The sequence below is a fragment of the Littorina saxatilis genome, unplaced genomic scaffold, assembly GCF_037325665.1.
Source record: "Littorina saxatilis isolate snail1 unplaced genomic scaffold, US_GU_Lsax_2.0 scaffold_861, whole genome shotgun sequence".
Lineage (NCBI taxonomy): Eukaryota > Metazoa > Mollusca > Gastropoda > Littorinimorpha > Littorinidae > Littorina > Littorina saxatilis.
The window spans coordinates 28,191-47,485 of NW_027129596.1; the positions used below are offsets into that span (position 1 = coordinate 28,191).

At 44.1% G+C, this 19,295-nt stretch overlaps 2 long non-coding RNA genes across 2 annotated transcripts; one reads left to right on the forward strand and one right to left on the reverse strand.

The window, feature by feature from the left end:
• Nucleotides 1-5,537: 5,537 nt before the first annotated feature.
• On the reverse strand, nt 5,538-7,753 carry LOC138957826 (uncharacterized). The gene is made up of 3 exons (XR_011453197.1): nt 7,571-7,753; nt 6,900-6,997; nt 5,538-6,209 (listed from the first exon to the last, which is right to left on the reverse strand). It is a non-coding gene; the product is annotated as an uncharacterized lncRNA (long non-coding RNA).
• Nucleotides 7,754-7,803: 50 nt separating this feature from the next.
• On the forward strand, nt 7,804-9,752 carry LOC138957825 (uncharacterized). The gene is made up of 2 exons (XR_011453196.1): nt 7,804-8,000; nt 8,548-9,752. It is a non-coding gene; the product is annotated as an uncharacterized lncRNA (long non-coding RNA).
• Nucleotides 9,753-19,295: the final 9,543 nt, after the last annotated feature.

Sequence of the window (19,295 nt, forward strand, 5' to 3'; positions counted from 1 at the left end):
GACATCCGCTAAGGATAAGAGACACCGCTAGTTGGTGGGGTAGATACACCGCTAAGGATAAGAGACACCGCTAGTTGGTGGGGTAGAGACATCCGCTAAGGATAAGAGACATCCGCTAGTTGGTGGGGTAGATACACCGCTAAGGATAAGAGACACCGCTAGTTGGTGGGGTAGAGACATCCGCTAAGGATAAGAGACACCGCTAGTTGGTGGGGTAGAGACATCCGCTAAGGATAAGAGACATCCGCTAGTTGGTGGGGTAGAGACATCCGCTAAGGATAAGAGACACCGCTAGTTGGTGGGGTAGAGACATCCGCTAAGGATAAGAGACACCGCTAGTTGGTGGGGTAGAGACATCCGCTAAGGATAAGAGACACCGCTAGTTGGTGGGGTAGAGACACCCGCTAAGGATAAGAGACACCGCTAGTTGGTGGGGTAGAGACATCCGCTAAGGATAAGAGACACCGCTAGTTGGTGGGGTAGAGACATCCGCTAAGGATAAGAGACACCGCTAGTTGGTGGGGTAGAGACATCCGCTAAGGATAAGAGACACCGCTAGTTGGTGGGGTAGAGACATCCGCTAAGGATAAGAGACACCGCTAGTTGGTGGGGTAGAGACATCCGCTAAGGATAAGAGACACCGCTAGTTGGTGGGGTAGAGACACCGCTAAGGATAAGAGACACCGCTAGTTGGTGGGGTAGAGACACCGCTAAGGATAAGAGACACCGCTAGTTGGTGAGGTAGAGACACCGCTAAGGGTAAGAGACATCCTCTAGTTGGTCCGGGACTGCTTATTGTATATTCGCAGCTGGCCCCAATATAACTGGGTGCCGTTCCCCTATCCGCCGGGTTGAGGATAGTCGCCCCCCCCCCCCCCCCCCCCCCCCCACTGAATTGGAAGTAGTCTGTTCCCGGCGTGTCGTTTGATTGTTATGTTGTGTTGTGTATTGTGTGCAAAGTGGAAGGGAGCAAGAAGAGGAGGTATACAAGTTACCCCCGTTGTTTATCAATGTGTCGTATGATTGTTGTGTTGTGTTGATTAATGTGTGTAGAGTGGGGTGGGGGGGGGGGGGGAGAGGAGGTACACAAGTTATCCCCGCTTTTTATCACTGTGTAGTATGATTAATGAGTTGTGTTGTGTGATGTGTGCAGAGTGGGAGGGGGGGAGAAGGAAGAAGACCAGTTACCCCCCACTGTTCGTCACTGTGTCGCATGTTTGATGTGTTGTGCTGTAAGAAGTGTGCATACTTTGGGCGGTGGGGGGGGGGGGGGTGGAAAAAAGTTACCCCCATCAAGTTGTTCATCACAGTGTCGTTAAATTAATGTGTTGTGTTGCATAAAGAAACATAGTTGAGGGGGGGGGGGGGTACACAAGTTACCCATGCTGTTAATCACTGTGTCGTATATATTGTGTGTTGTGTTGTCTAATGTGTGCAGAGTAGGGGGGGGGGGGCAGAAAGAAGAGGAGGTACTTAAGTTACCCCCACTGTTCATCACTGTGTCGTATGTTTAGTGTGTTCAGAGACATGTATGTCTCTGGTGTGTTGTGTTGTGTGATGTGGGCAGGGTGGGGGGGGGGGGGAGACAAGGAGGTACTTAATTTACCCCCACTGTTCATCACTGTGTCGTATGATTGATGTGTTGTGCTGTGTTGGGTGCAGGGTTGGGGGAAGGGGGGGGGGAGGAAAGGAGGTACACAAGTTACCCCCGCTGTTCATCACTGTATCGAATGTTGTGTGATGTGTGCAGAGTGGGTGGGTGGGATGGGGGGGGGGGGGGCGGGTAGAATGAAGAAGAGGAGGTACACAAGGAAACTGCACTGTTCATCACTGTGTTGTATGATTGATGTGTTGTGTGCAGAGTTGGGGGGGGGGGGGGGGGATAGGAGGTACACAGGTTACCCCCGCTGTTTATCAATAAGTCGTATGATTGATATGAACAGCGCAGGAAACCTGTTTACATCCTCCTCTCCCCCCCCCCCCTTTCTTTTTCAGCACTGCTTATCGGTCCTGCACATCTTAGAGACTTTGTTCGTTTGTCTGTCTATTTTTGTGTGAGTGTGTGTGGGGGGGGGGGGGGGTAGGGAGAAGAGGAGGTACTTAAGTTACCCCCACTGTTCATCACTGTGTCGTTAGATTAGTGTGTTGTGTTGTGTTGTGTGATGTGGGCAGAGTGGGGGGGGGGAGGGGGGTGGTGAGACAAGGAGGAACTTAATTTACCCCCACAGTTCATCACTGTGTCGTATGATCGATGTGTTGTGTAGTGTGTTGTGTGCAGAGTGGGGGGAGGGGGGGAGGAAAGGAGGTAACCAAGTTACCCCCACTGTTAATCACTGTGTCGTATGATGGATTTGTTGTGTTGTGTAATGTGTGGGGGAGGTAGAAGGAAGAAGAGGAGGTACACAAATTACCCCGCTGTTCATCGCTGTATATAGCTATTCTGATGGACACGTGGGGGAATTCGGGGGCTGTGATTGGATGGTCTCACACATCCCTTTTCCGATCATCAAAGCATAACGATACAAAAGTTGGCCATTTTTGCCGATATCCAAACGATATCGGCAATAACAAAGACGCGTGGTTCCGGTTTCTTCCACGTGTATAAAGTACACGCATACCTCGCCAGGTTTGTTTCTGTCCCTCTGTGACTAGTCGACAGACGATGCCATTTGCTTTGTGTGTGTTTTTGTTGTTGCTTACTGTACATGACATGGGCCCTACATTACGTGTAAAATCCAGTTCTTTAACAGGCAACAAACCTTGCAAATTTCCAGAAGCTGCAATCTGAAGCGACCTATCTCGGATTCTAGCAGACGATCTCTCCAATGTTTAACACAAAATCAGCAAACTCTCCTGTCACATAGAACGTCCACTGTATAGTGCAATGAGGAAATGAAGTTACCGGTCTGAAACATTTCGTCGTTTCTTCTGAGACAATCCTTGTTCTCTTATCATCTACAGATTTACCGCTGTCTTCACCACGCGAATTCCCAACAGAAGTCAGACTTTCGAACATACAATCTACGTAGGCAAGCATGATACGTCATGACGTCATATGATTCCTAACCTATTGACGTAATGCTAAGCATCCGGTTATCTCGAGTTTTCTCCGTAATACATGTCCGTGGGTTTTTCAATGTTCGGTTATTTCCGTGGCTTCATGCGGAAAGGGAACCGTCGTCTGCAATCAACGACATGGACCATTCTGGTACTTGTCGCTGACAAAAACATGATTCTAACACAGAATTTAATGTCAGAATAGCTATATAAACGCTATTGTGTTTTCAGCGTAGCAATAGGGTCCGATATTTAGACTCGAACAAGTATAATGCGACTCGTCTTCGACTCGTCCCCAGTCAGCACACGATATCGGGTCGATATCGGTCCGATATCGGATTTGACCGGATATCTCGGACCAAGATATCCGATATTGGTCCGATATCGGATTCCAAGTTTGCTCATCAGACTAACGTTAAATTAATGTTAACTTTTTACGTTAATTAAGTTAACATTAATTTAATGATAATCTGATGAGCAAACTTGGAATCCGATATCGGACCGATATCGGACCGATATCGGATTCCAAGTTTGCTCATCAGATTAACATTAAATTAATGTTAACTTTTTACGTTAATTAAGTTAACATTAATTTAATGATAATCTGATGAGCAAACTTGGAATCCGATATCGGACCGATATCGGATTTGACCGGATATCTCGGACCAAGATATCCGATATCGGTCCGATATCGGTCCGATATTGGATTCCAAGTTTGCTCATCAGATTAACGTTAAATTAATGTTAACTTTTTACGTTAATTAAGTTAACATTAATTTAATGATAATCTGATGAGCAAACTTGGAATCCGATATCGGACCGATATCGGACCGATATCGGATTCCAAGTTTGCTCATCAGATTAACATTAAATTAATGTTAACTTTTTACGTTAATTAAGTTAACATTAATTTAATGTTAATCTGATGAGCAAACTTGGAATCCGATATCGGACCGATATCGGACCGATATCGGATTCCAAGTTTGCTCATCAGATTAACATTAAATTAATGTTAACTTTTTACGTTAATTAGGTTAACATTAATTTAATGTTAATCTGATGAGCAAACTTGGAATCCGATATCGGACCGATATCGGACCGATATCGGATATAACGTTAAATTAAAGTTAATTTTATGTTTACGGCTAATGTCAGTTTTACCAAATAAAAAGCATAATATAATGGTTAGATTCACATTATTTAAACATGTGTTTTTTTACGTTGAGTGTGAAAATGAAAAGAACCAAAATAAAACTATAATTAAACTTTTTATTGCGATTTTTTATTTTTTCCTCAGACCAAGATATTCTGATATCGGTCCGATATTGGATTCCAAGTTTTCACATCATCGCCAATACAATCCCATCCATCACACCAATATTGGCACGATATCAGACCAATATCGGATACGATATCGGGTCGATATCGGACCGATATTGGATTCCGACATTGGGCCAATAAAGTTGACGTTAATTTAACGTTAATCTGATGAGCAAACTTGGAATCCAATATCCGACCGATATCAGGCAGATATCGGATATCTTGGTCCGAGATATCCAGCCAGCACCCCGATATCGGACCGATATCGGGATACGATATCGGGTCGATATCGGATCCCGATATTGGACCGATATCGGATTTCAAATCGGGTCGATATAGGATTACGACATTGGGCCAATATTGGATATAGGTCCGATACAAAGAACCAAAATAAAACTATAATTAAACTTTTTATTAGAATTTTTTTTTCCCTCAGACCAAGATATCCCATATCTGCCCGATATCGGTCCGATATTGGATTCCAAGTTTGCTCATAAGATAAACGTTCACTTTTTACATTAATTTAACGTTAAATTAACATTAAATTAACGTTCATTAAAACAAAACCATAATATAAAGTTAAATTAAAGTTAATTTTCTTTTACGGCTAATGTCAATTTTACCAAATAAAAAGCACAATACTGTATAATGGTTAGATTCAAGTTATTCAAACGTGTGTTTTTTATGTTGAGTGCAACACAAAAAAATATAATTAGACATTTTATTAGTAATATTTTATTTTTATTTTGGGTTGGTTTTTTAATTTTATTCTTATTTGAAGATAATTTAGCTTAGTCGTTTGTGTCTGCTGATGTTGTAATGTATATATGTACTTAAATTCAAGAAGTCCTATATCATATTTGACCGGATATCTCGCAAGACCAAGTGCGCACGGAAAAGATCCTGTAATCCATGTCAGAGTTCGGTGGGTTATAGAAACACAAAAATACCCAGCATGCTTCCTCCGAAAGCGGCGTATGGCTGCCTTAATGGCGGGATAAAAACGGTCATACACGTAAAATTCCACTCGTGCAAAAACACGAGTGTACGTGGGAGTTTCATCCCACGAATCCAGAAGAAGAAGAAGAAGGAAGTGTGCATGCTAACATGAAACAAAACAAAAGACAAATAAATAAAACCATTAGAAATATGTTGTGAGAATATGTTCTAAACATTTATTCATCATTTCCATGACATATACTGTACATTTAAAAAAACACACACGATAAAACCATGATAAAAATGTCGGAAGTTGAATCAGTTCTAAAGTTTCTGGAAGTGAGTTTGGATACATGTATCCCACTTTTAGGTTCTGTACCTAGAAATTTACCAATTCTATTCCATCTTTTGGGTTTAAAAAAAATAGTCTTCGCACAGCTAGGTATCTTGTACATGTATCCGAATGATGCCAGAGACACAAGGAAAGATGAGGTTATTTGCAACACCACCAGCAGAGGAAGAAGTCATTCACTTTGCAGCAGCAGATAAAAAGAATTGTTGAATTTGAAGCAGGAGCAGACACAGAAGTTGTTGAATTTGTAGCGTCATCTGCAGACAAAGAAGTTGTTAAATTTGCAGCAGACGATATACTTGTTAAACCTGCAGCAGCAAACGAAGAAGTCATTCACTTTGCAGCAGCACCAGACAACAAGAATTGTTGAATTCGAAGCAGGAGCAGACAGAGAAGTTGTTAATGTTGAGTTTGCAGCAGACGATATATACTTTTTAAATCTGCAGCACCAGCCTTGGAAAAAGTTGTTGATACAACCAGTGCAGACGATGGCATGTCTGCAATAGGAGACTTTGAAGATCTGCTCCAAATGCTATGACACCTGCAAAGACAGAGAATGCAACAATCTTAAAACATAAAGAATTCAGTGTGATTTGAGAACTTCAGTGTAAACACTATAATTATGTCTTCTTTGTTAATGCTCTTTACTAAATATAGAACTGAAGGTAAATAAGGTTTACATTGTCTTTGCATTATGCCAATATTTGTTGAATTTACTTGTGTGTATATATATATGCTAACTTTGATAGCATTCTTCTGTGTTTGAATGAAATGCTCTTAGTCAATGCTGCCTGGCATGGATAACAACCCCCCCCCCTCCCCCCAACACACACAGAACACCTTCCCAAAGTTTTTTCCAAGACTAAGACTGAGTAAGAGTAAGGCAATAATATGTCAGTTGGACCTGGACTAAAAATATGTATAGGTCCAGATGTCCCGGCTACAACAAATTGTTCTGTCAGAAGACCTGTTATAGTTCTTTATGTCGAAATTGATGTGATGGTCGACCAGCCAAGATTTAGAACAATGCGTCATAAGCATGTATTAATGACCCCAGACCGAAGCCTGACAACAACACTGCCTTCTCTCATAAATGATTTTCAGTTATAAATATAATATGACTGCTGGAACATTCATCAAGCGTTAACGTGGATTTTACCTGCAAACACACACACACACACACACACACACACACACACACACACACACACACACACACACACACACTTACTTGGCCTCAAAAGCCAGAATGTCACTTGTCAGGGTTGTAACTTGTAGTTTACATCCCTGTGAATGCTTTCTGGTATCCTCATGGTAATTCCTCCCACCCTGCAATGAAAGCATTGATGTGTGAGTTGCATTACAGTAGAGAACAGTGGTCAATCAAAACTTGTTTTAAGTGTCTTTGAAAAGACGATTTTCGAAAATAACTCTCTTGAGATCTCTTATAAATGTTACTGTACAGTAATGGATTAGACCAGAAGCTGTGAGATTGAACAAATGTGTGAAAATGTGTGGCAATTATCAGATTGACAGAGAGAAATAAAATATCAGTGAGAGAGAGAGAGAGAGAGAGAGAGAGAGAGAGAGAGAGAGAGAGAGAGAGAGAGAGAGAGAGAGAGAGACAGACAGACAGACAGATAGACAGACAGGGAGAGAGAAACAGACAGAGAGACTGAAACTGAGAAAGACAGACAGAGCAAGAAACTAGAAAGACAGAAGGCAGGAAAGAAAGAGAAAGAGAGATAAATTCACCTTTCCAATCGTTATGCATGATATTGCTTTGATATTGGTGACTCTTATCAAAAATAAGTCAACAATCACAATGCCAACGGATTCTGAACTTATGTATGAATATGATTATGAATTTACAACACAAGTCACACAGTGAAGTAACATTACCTGAAAGTTCCATTTGCCATTCGCTCAGCGTCATAAGATCTGTATTGTGTAGTCCTGATATATGCTGAAGTGCAGCATGTTATCTTATATCAGCAGACACACTGGCTTTGAAGTTGCAGGAGTGAACGGTAAAAATACAGTAGAAACTTTCTTGAGTTCGATTCGACAGAGAAAAGTCCGAGAGTACTGTCCCTTGGCGGCCCGACGGGAGGTCACTCAGAATTACTTGTCCGGCAGTTACTGAGTAAACAAATGGCGAAATGCGTTGGGAAGATTGAAAACTGGCAGTTGCTAGAGCACTATGTTATACAACATCAGAAACGATCCTGACTGGACAGTCCAATACTAAGACAGAAGGAGGAAGACAGAACTGGACTGGTTTCAAGAGTGTTCCAAACAGTCGATCATCATGCATCACGTAAAACGTTGAGTGAGTATCGCCTATGCCTATGATGGAACTTGGATTCGTTGGAAGATAGTTTTGCTAATTATTGAGACTTGATGTATTTTTTTCTCTTGGAATATATGAGACTAAAAAGTGTGTTTGTTTCTTAGGTGTGTGTGTGTGTCACTGTGTGTGTTTGTGTCACTGTGTGTGTTTAGGTGGTTGCTGATTTTCTTTATTGTTGTTGTAAAAATAAAATGGTGATTTTAACTAAGAATCCTTTTATGGTTCTGTTGTGCATAATAAACAGTTTTTATTCTTTCAGATTTATAAAAAATACCTGTCTACACACACACACACACACACACACACACACACACACACACACACACACACACACACACACATTGAATGTAGACAAATAAATCTGCCAGTGATGGAAGAAATGGTGAAGAACAAATGAAAGGTGAGGGAGGTTTTGCAGACAGCATGTCTCCTTATGAAAGCACAAACATGTTCATACAATGTCAACATTTTATATGATCATCATCTTGTTGCGTCATACTCATAACGGTTAATCTTTTTACTGCAGCTGGCCGTGAGGAAGCGCCATATTCAAACCGACAACAAGCAATTCGAACAGGTGCTTGCGAAGTGGTTGACAGGATTGTCGGATCGTCTACATGGTGGGAGGATGTCGAAGATCAACACAGAAAACGAGGACGAGGACTAAGATGAAGATGGTAAATAAAATTAGTGCTAATGTGCTGACAGCCAGCAAGGAACACGCCTCTCGGATTCACTCTCTCTTCATTTTGTGTTATTTTGCCTCTACATGATATAATGCCTCTACATATATATGATATAATGCCTCTGCAAGGATTCCCTAGGCCTACTGTTTTGGAACAAATGCTATGTGCAATTATGTCGGAGAATGGGCTGACATCGTTCAATACCGACTGTTGTGGCGACTGAACAATGGCGATACTGCGTTTTTGAAGTTCGACAAAGGCGGCCATGAAAAAGTGCGTCGGTGGTGCTACGTTGTGTGTCTCCAACTTTCAATCGCAGCTGACAGTGTCAGATTCAGGCTGTATGGTGCGGAGTGATGTTGTTGCGAGTGACGCTGATAGGCGGAAGGTGACAGACGATGCCAGATATGACGGAGACAAAGAACATCAATGGTCTAACCTAGCTGATATGTTACAGAGGATGAGCGAGGAAAGCACCGTGAGGATAAAAGAGATGGTCTGAACATTTCCCGTTCTCCACCCTTGTGAAGAATTGGAGCGTAACAATCATTTGTTTTGATTATCATGACTGGACAGAACCGTTGCGTGACCAGTCCGTTGTTTGTTGCAAATCGAAAGACTTATTTAGTTATAATTGATTTCATAACTGGTTATCCGTTTGCGACGATTTTCTCGTCTCCTTTGTGTTCATTTGATTCATGCGTTTTGTGAAGTTATTGTTATTTCCCTATTCCAAGGGGGCTATCGCCTTATGGAATTAAATACTTTGACTTTGATGGGTCACATGAATCGTGACACTCCATAATTATTCGGTGGGGACCCATTGGTTAGTGGTCTGCTCTGCAGTGCTGTGAGTCATGGGTTCAAGCCCGTCCTTTGGCAGCAGAGTGGATGACATTTCAGTGGATGAGTTATCTTATCACAAGGTCAGTTATTAATTGTATTAACTGTTGAATTTTAATTGATAGTTGTAATTTGTTTATGTTGCATTGGTAACTTATGTGTTTTCAATGATACAGTTGGTTATTAAATTATTCTCATTCTGCCTTTGACTCACTTTCATTTGTACTTGTGTGACAATGTTTATCAACTACTTCATCTTATCATTTCTGTCTCCTTTTAAATTTTCTTCTGTTCTTGGGCCAGAAATCTAATATTTACGGATTACAGCAAGTTTTAGTGCAGGTCAAAGACGAACAAGTGCGAAAGCAATTGCCAAGCATGAAGCATGTTTTCATTAGTCAAGAAGTAAAGTCAGAGGTTCAAAGATGATCAGATAATTAATGCCAACTATTCGCTGGTTTTGCTTCATCGACTCTGCGGGCAGCTTCCAGGAAACCAAAGTTTTCAGGTTCCGGGGGAAGTATGGTTGCAAAGCTGAAACTTAACTCTTACCAGTTCGGGGGTTTTAGGGCATATTTTACAGTGCTGTTGGTGCCTACTTGCCGAGTGGCTATCTGGGGTCATATTCTAAATGAAATATAGAAAGTTATATATCAAATGAAAGGAAAATGAATAAGCTTTTCATATTTGCAAAGAGAATTGTGCTATCTTTAAAGGTAAAAAATGTTATGGGGGTGACAACATGATTTTTGTTGAAATGTGTACGCCCATTTTTTGGAACACGTGACAAACACAAAGAAGACATTTTTTTTGTGTTCAGTTTATTTTAGATATGCTGCTAACTAGTCTGTTTTGGCATTCATTTTACATAACATAGCAAAGTTTTATTGAGTTTTGCTGATAAACAAAAAAGTTCTTGTCACCTGAATACCCCCACCCAAATTTCAAAGTTGGACGTTTCATGACATACGCATGCCTAAGGCAACAAAAAAATAGTCTGTTTACGGTATCCTGACCGACCCTATTTTTCGCGCGACCCTAGACTTTTTTTTGGCATTTGGGGGAAAAAAAATTAGTTTCTTGGCAAAATAATTTAAAAATATGTTTTTTTGGGAGACAAAAAAAAAGAAAAAAAGAAAAAAGAAAGAAAAAAAAAAGAAAAAAGAAAGAAAGAAAAAGGTCTTTGTTTTTTGGCAAAATAATTTAAAAATATGGGGGTTTTTTGGAAAAAAAAAAAAAGTCCCGATCTACCGACCCTATTTTATTGGCCTATGTTACCGTTAACAGACTTTTTCTTATTTTTTGTGCCTAATAATGCATTCCTATAACTAACTTATAACAAAAACCCAGCTTGTTTCTGTCATAAAGTGTGTCTAACATATGAGTTTATCCACTGTCCGACCCATCCAATGTAAAATAACAATTTTTTTTCGATAATTAGATAATTGGTCAGTGGAAAACTACAGGGGGAGGGGGCATCGTAAGCTTGCTTACGATGGGTAAGGGAGCGAACTGGTAAGAGTTAAAGGAATTGACGGAAGGGCACCACCAGGGCACCATAGAAGGGCACCACCCTTATCGGTTCCCGATATCGGTCCATTATTGGTTCCCGATGTTAGGCCGATATCAATTCTCTATATCGTACCGATATCGGACCAATATTAGTCCAATGTCGGAATCCGATATCGACCCGATATCGTCCCGATTTGCAATCCGATATCGGTCCGATATCGGGATCCGATATCGGTCCGATATCGGGATCCGATATCAAAATGATATCGACCCGATTTGCAATCTGATATCGGGATCTGATATCGGGATCCGATATTAAGCCGATATCGATTCTCTATATCGTACCGATATTAGACCGATATCGGACCGATATCGGACCAATGTCGTAATCCGATATCGACCCGGTATCAACCCAATTTGCAATCTGACATCGGGATTTGATATCGCGCCGATATCGGGATCTGATATGAGGCCGATACCTATTCTCTATATCGGGTCGATATCGGACCGATATCGGACCAATATTGGTCCGATGTCGTAATCCAATATCGGTCCGATATCGACCCGATTTGCAATCTGATATTGGGATCTGATATCGGGATCCGATATTAAGCCGATATCGATTCTCTATATCGTACCGATATCGGACCAATGTCGTAATCCGATATCGACCCGGTATCAACCCAATTTGCAATCTGACATTGGGATTTGATATCGCGCCGATATCGGGATCTGATATGAGGCCGATACCGATTCTCTATATCGGGTCGATATCGGGTCAATATCGGACCGATATCGATAGTCCTTATTTTGCTCCCCCCCCCCCCCCCCCCCATGAATCGTACGGCACAGTAATTAACAGCGGGTTGTGTGCAGAGTGGGGAAGGGGGGGGGGGGGGGTGGGTGGGGGAAAGAGGTAGAAGAGAGACACAAGTTATCTCCACTATTCATCATTGTGTCCTATGATTGATCTGTTGTGTATTGTGATGTGTGCAGAGTGTGTGGGTGGGTGGTGGGGGGTGGGGGTGAGAAGAGGAGGTACACAAATTACCCCCACAGTTAAACACTGTGTCGTGTGAATAATGTGTTGTGTTGTGTGTAGTGTGCAAAGTGTGGGGGGGGGGAGGAAGCAGAGGAGGTAACCTGTGATCCTCCTATCCCCCCCCCCCCACTCTGCACACATCACACACCACAACACATCATTCATACGAGACAGCAGAGGAGGTACACACGAATAAGTCGTATGATTGGTGTGAACAGCGCATGAAACTCTGGACTGGGTGGCCGAGTGGTAACGCACTTGCGCTCGGAAGCGAGATGTTGCGAGTTCGACCCTTGGTTAGGGCGTTAGCAATTTTTTCCCCCCCTTTCCTAACCTAGGTGGTGGGTTCAAGTGCTAGTCTTTCGGATGAGACGAAAAACCGAGGTCCCTTCGTGTACACTACATTGGGGTGTGCACGTTAAAGATCCCACGATTGACAAAAGGGTCTTTCCTGGCAAAATTGGATAGGCATAGATAAAAAATGTCCACCAAAATACCCGTGTGACTTGGAATAATAGGCCGTGAAAAGTAGGATATGCGCCGAAATGGCTGCGATCTGCTGGTCGATGTGAATGCGTGGTGTATTGTGTAAAAAATTCCATCTCACACGGCATAAATAGATCCCTGCGCATTGAGTCTGACTGAGTCTGGAGATACGCGCGCGATATAAGACTTCATATAATAATAACTTGTTAACATCCTCCTCTCTCTCCCCCCTCCCCCTTTCTTTTTCAGCACTGCTTATCGGTCCTGCACATCTTAGAGACTTTGTTTGTTCGTTTGTCTGTTTATTTGTGTGTGCAGAGTGGGGGCGGGGGGGGGGGAAGAGGAGGTACTTAAGATACCCCCACTGTTAATCACTGTGCCGTATGATGCATTTGTTGTGTTGTGTGATGTGTGCAGTGTGGGGAAGGTGGAATGAAGAAGAGGAGGTACACAAGTTACCCCCGTTGTTCATCACTGTATCGAATGTTGTGTGATGTGTGCAGAGTGGGTGTGTGGGATGGGGGGGGGGTAGAATGAAGAAGAGGAGGTACACTACAAGTTACCCCCGCTGTTCATCACTGTATCGAATGTTGTGCAATGTGTGCAGAGTGGGTGGGTGGGTGGGATGGGGGGGGGGGGGGGGGCGGGGAGAATGAAGAAGAGGAGGTACACAAGGAAACTGCACTGTTCTTCACTTTGTTGGATGATGGATGTGTTGTGTTGGGTGTTGTGTGCAGAGTGGGGAAGGGGGGGGGAGTAGAAGAGAGACACAAGTTATCTCTACTATTCATCATTGTGTCGTATGGTTTATCTGTTGTGTATTGTGATGTGCGCAGAGTGGTGGGTGTGGGGGGTAGGGGTGGGGAGAAGATGAGGTACACAAGTTACCCCCACAGTTCATCACTGTGTCGTATGATTGATGTGTCGAGTTGTGTGATGTGTGCAGAGTCGGGGGGGGGGGGGGGGGGGGATAGGAGGTACACACTAATACGTCGTATGATTGATGTGAACAGCGCAGGAAGCTTGTGAACATCCTCCTCTCTCCCCCCCCCCCCACCCTTTTTCTTTTTCAGCACTGCGTATCGGTCCCGCACACCCAAGAGACTTTGTTTGTTGGTTTGTCTTTTTATTTTGTGTGAGTGTGGGGGGGGGGGGAGGGTGGGGGTAGGGAGAAGAGGAGGTACTTAAGATACCCCCACTGTTCTTTACTGTGTCGTATACTCGTATATCCCATGACCTCCCTTCTTTGTCTCTGTTACTTCAGTATGGGTATATATGTTGTATTTTTATAGCTCAATAAATACATCATGGACTCCAAAAAATATATGATAGTGCAGATTCCGATTTGGGCAAAGGACTACTTTCCTCCCGACCTTTGACCTCGCGCCGAACAATGTGACACATTTGTATGAAGTTCTAAAATCGTATTGCACGGCTCAGAAAACCATATCAGTTGCACGCAAAAATGAATCTCAGAACTGATCTGACTGATGTATGAGATGCAATAAGCAAAAGTTTCTTTCATTATGAAAGCAATGCAGGTCGAAAAAAACGAACATTCAACTTACAAGATAACCAGATGCTAGCGAACCAAAACAAAAACACGAGTACCCTCCCCTTGCATCGTTTGCAGACGACTTTTGAGAATCTGTCGGTAGTGTGTTTTGCCGGTGTGCGCCTTCAGCTATCAAACATCGGCTGTTTCACGTGTTTTGCGAGCAAGTCTACTCTTTTGCCTGGCTCTGCAGTAAGTCCACATATTTTTCCGTAATCCAGTCATATTCTTTCAAAATGCAATCAATCGGCGGTGACAGACGTGTCGGTCGCGTTTTCCTCTCACCCATACCAGTTTAAGTTCATCCATGCAAACACACTCGCAAAACAGTTTATCACGTAGATACATTTCAAATAGGGAGCAAATGGTTAAATCTAAACCTACATATTTGTTCCCTAAGATTTGCTTCTCTGTCAATAAGCCTAATTACACACGTTCGAGAAAAACAACGTGGAATCAATTCTGAATCGAGTAAGCCAAATGGGTCCCAAACCCGTTTCGCCCGTTCTGCCGACCTGAAACGCAAAACAAAAGAATTGTGCGCTTCAACTAAATTAATTTCTATTCGACTTCATTACTTTCTTGCAACTTATGAACCTTTACTTAAAGCTTTTAAATGGTCTGAAAGTAGTGTTACCGCGTACTTATCGATGCACTCATTCGTTTTATTTTTTCAGCGACGGTCACTTAGTTTAAGGTTGCAAAAGGGCTAAGTCTCGCTGGCAACAGTTTTACCCTGCACAGATCGCAACAGTGCCGCTAGTAGTCTACACTTTGTGTTTGATGGTAGAATGGGATATACAGATTACAACACTCGTGGTTTTTTATATGGCTTGTATTTCAGTCAAGACCCAGCGGGAATATCAATCGAGAGACACTCGCCAGAGGCTCGTGTCTCCCGATGATATTCATCCGCTGGGTCTTGACTGAAATACAAGCCATATAAAAAACCACTCGTGTTGTAACCTATACATACATAGTGTGTTGTCTGATGTGTGCAGTGTGGGGGGCGGGAGAAGAGGAGGGACACAAGGAAACTGCACTGTTCATCACTTTGTTGGATGATGGGTGTGTTATGTTGGGTGTTGTGTGCAGAGTGGGGAAGGGGGGGGGGAGGGTGGGGGGAAGAAGTAGAAGAGAAACACAAGTTATCTCCACTATTCATCATTGTGTCGTATGATTGATCTGTTGTGTATTGTGTTGTGTGCAGTGTGTGGGGAGGGGGGGTGGAAGAAGAGGAGGTACACAAGTTATCCCCACAGTAGATTACAGTGTCGTATGATTGATGTGTCGTGTTGTGCGATCTTTGCAGAGTTGTGTTGGGGGGGGGGGGGGGGGAAGAAGAGAAGGTTCACAAGTTACCCTGCTGCTTTTTACTGTGTTGTTTGATCGATGTGTTGTGCTGTGTGTTGTGCGCAAAGTTGGGGAGGAGGTACTTAAGATTCCCCACCGGCTGTTCATCACTTTGTCGTATGATTGATATGTTGAGTTGTGTGATGTGTGCAGAGTTGTGGGGGGGGGGGGGGACATGAGAAGGCACACAAGTTACCCCCACTGCTCTTGACTGTGTTGTATGATCGATGTGTTGTGTTGGAAGGGGGGGGGGGGGAAGAGGAGGTTAAACAAGCTACCCCTGCTGCTCATCACTATGTCGTATAATTGATGTGTCGTGTTGTGTGTTGTGTGCAGAGTGGGGGCGGGGGGGGGGGGGGGAGTGAAAGAAGAGCATGTACACAAGTTACTCCCGCTGTTGATCACTGAGTCGTATGATTGATGTAAACAGCACTGGTAACTTGTGTACATCCTCCTCTCCCCCCCTTTCTTTTATAAGCACTGCGTAAATGTCCTGCACATCTTGGAGACTTTGTTTGTTCGTTTGTCTGTTTGTTTTTGAGTGAGAGTGTGGGGGGGGGGGAGGGGGTGGGTCGGAAGGAGAAGAGGAGGTACACAAATTACTTCGACCGTTCGTCATTGTGTCGTATGATGGATGTGTTATTTTGTGTCACGTGTGCAGAGTGGTGGGGGGGGGGGGGGGGGGGGAGGAAGAAGAAGAGGAGGTACACAAGTTACCCCCGCTGCTCTTTACTGTGTTGTATGATCGATGTGTTGTGCTGTGTGATGTGCGCAAAGTTGGGGGGGGGGGGGGGGAGAAGAGGAGGTTAAACAAGCTACCCCTGCTGCTCACCGTTGTGTCGTATGATTGATGTGTATTGTGATGTGTGCAGAGTGGGGGGGGGGGGGGGGAGAAGAAAAACACAAGATACCCCTACTGTTTCTCACTGTGTCGTATATTTGATGATGTGTGTGCAGAGTGGGGGGGGGGGAGCAAAGGAGGTACACCAGTTACCCCCGCTGTTAATTACTGTGCCGTATGTTTGATGAGTTGTGTGATGTGTGCAGATTTGAGGTGGGGAGGGGGGAATAGGAGGTACACAAGTTACCCCCGCTGTTAATTAATGTGTCGTATGTTTGATGAGTTGTGTGATGTGTGCAGATTTGAGGTGGGGAGGGGGGAATAGGAGGTACACAAGTTACCCCCGCTGTTAATTACTGTGTCGTATGTTTGATGAGTTGTGTGATGTGTGCAGATTTGAGGTGGGGAGGGGGGAATAGGAGGTACACAAGTTACCCCCGCTGTTAATTACTGTGCCGTATGTTTGATGTGTTGTGTTGTGTGATGTGTGCAGATTTGAGGTGGGGAGGGGGGAATAGGAGGTACACAAGTTACCCCCGCTGTTAATTACTGTGCCGTATGATTGATGTGTTGTGTTGTGTGATGTGTGCAGATTTGAGGTGGGGAGGGGGGAATAGGAGGTACACAAGTTACCCCCGCTGTTAATTACTGTGCCGTATGATTGATGTGTTGGGTGATGTGTGCAGAGTCACGTGGGGGGGGGGGGGGGCAAAATAGGTACACAAGTTACCCCCGCTGTTAATAACTGTGCCGTATGATTGATGTGTTGTGTGATGTGCGCAAAGTTGGGGGGGGGGGGGGGGAGAAGAGGAGGTTAAACAAGCTAAGCCTACCCCTGCTGCTCATCACTGTGTCGTATGATTGATCTGTTGTGTATTGTGATGTGTGCAGAGTGGGGGAGAAGAAGAAAAACACAAGTTGCCCCTACTGTTTCTCACTGTGTCGTATAATTGATGATTTGTGTGCAGAGTGGGGGAGTGGAGGGGGGGGGGGCAATGGAGGTACACAAGTTACCCCCGCTGTTAATTAATTACTGTCTCGTATGAATGATGTGTTGTGGTGTGTGATGTGTGCAGAGTGGGGGGGGGGGATAGGAGGATCACAGGTTACCCCCGCTGTTAATTACTGTGCCGTACGATTCATGGGGGGGGGGGGGGGGGAGCAAAATAAGGACACACGTTGAGATGTTTGAGTATTTTGTAAATGTTTAAGTTTATGTGCATTTGCATATGTATGTGTGTGAGTGTGGATTTATGATTATATTGATGTCGCAAATGTTGACACTGCAGACACAACAGCATTGATTAATACATTCTTGTCCATTGATGTACTGTTCGCCAAAAGTAAATGTTAAATGCACTGTGCCACAGATTAATGTACAAACATACAGATACGAAGTGTGTCATATAATGTTATTGTTTACGAAAAAAAAAAGGTACACAAGTTACCTCCGCTGCTATTTACTGTGCCGTTTGTTTGATGAGTTGTGGTGTGTGATGTGAGCAGAGTAGGGGGGGGGGGATAGGAGGTACACAAGTTACCCCCACTGTAAATTACTGTGTCGTATGATTGGTGTGTTGCGTTGTCTGATGTGTGCAGAGTGGGGGGGGGGGGGAAGAACAAGAGGTACTTAAGTTACCCCTACTGCATCACTGTGTCGTATGATTGTTGTGTTGTGTTGTGTGCAGAGTTGGGGGGGAGGGGGGAGGAAGGAAGGAGGTAAGCAAGTTATACCCCCACTGTTAATCACTGTGTCGTGTGATGGATTTGTTGTGTTGTGTTATGTGTGCAGTGTGGGTGGGTGGGATGGGGGGGGGGGTATAATGAAGAAGAGGAGGTACACAAGTTACCCCCGCTGTTCATCACTGTATCGAATGTTGTGTGATGTGTGCAGAGTGGGTGGATGGGGGGGGGGGGGGGCGGGTAGAATGAAGAAGAGGAGGTACACAAGGAAACTGCACTGTTCATCACTTTGTTGGATGATGGATGTGTTGTGTTGGGTGTTGTGTGCAGAGTGGGGAAGGGGGGGGGGAGAAGTAGAAGAGAGACACAAGTTATCTCCACTATTCATCATTGTGTCGTATGATCGATCTGTTGTGCATTGTGATTTGTGCAAAGTGTGTTGTGTGTGTAGGGGGGGGGGGGATAGGGAGAAGAAGAGGTACTTAAGATACCCCCACTGTTCATAACTGTGTCGTATGATTAGTGTGTTGTGTTGTGTGATGTGGGCAGAGTAAGGGGGGGGGGGACAAGGAGGTACTTAATTTACCCCCACAGTTCATCACTGTGTCGTATGATTGATGTGTTGTGTTCTGTTGTGTGCAGAGTTGGGGGGTGGGGGAGGGCGGTGGAAAGAAGGTAAACAAGTTACCCCCACTGTTCATCACTAAGTCGTTTGATGGATGTGTTGTCAGTGTTGTGTGATGTGTGCAAATCAAGTTGGGGTGGGGGGGGGGGGGAGAAAGAAGAAACGGTACAAACTCTATCGCAACAGTTAATTACAGTGCCGTATGATTAATGTGTTGTGTTGTGTGATGTGTGCAGAGAGGGGGGAGGGGGGGGAGTAGAGGAGGTACACAAGTCACCCCATCTGTTCATCACTGTGTCGTATGATGGATTTGTTGTGTTGTGTGATGTGTGCAGTGTGGGGAAGGTGGGAGGAAGAAGAGGAGGTACACAAGTTACCCCCGCTGTTCATCACTGTATCGTATGTGGTGTGATGTGTACAGAGTGGGTGGGTGGGATGGGGGGGGGGGGTAGAATGAAGAAGAGGAGGTACACAAGTTACCCCCGCTGTTCATCACTGTATCGAATGTTGTGTGGTGTGTGCAGAGTGGGTGGGATGGGGGGGGGGGGGGGCGGGTAGAATGAAGAAGAGGAGGTACACAAGTTACCCCCGCTGTCCATCACTGTATCGAATGTTGTGTGATGTGTGCAGAGTGGGTGGATGGGGGGG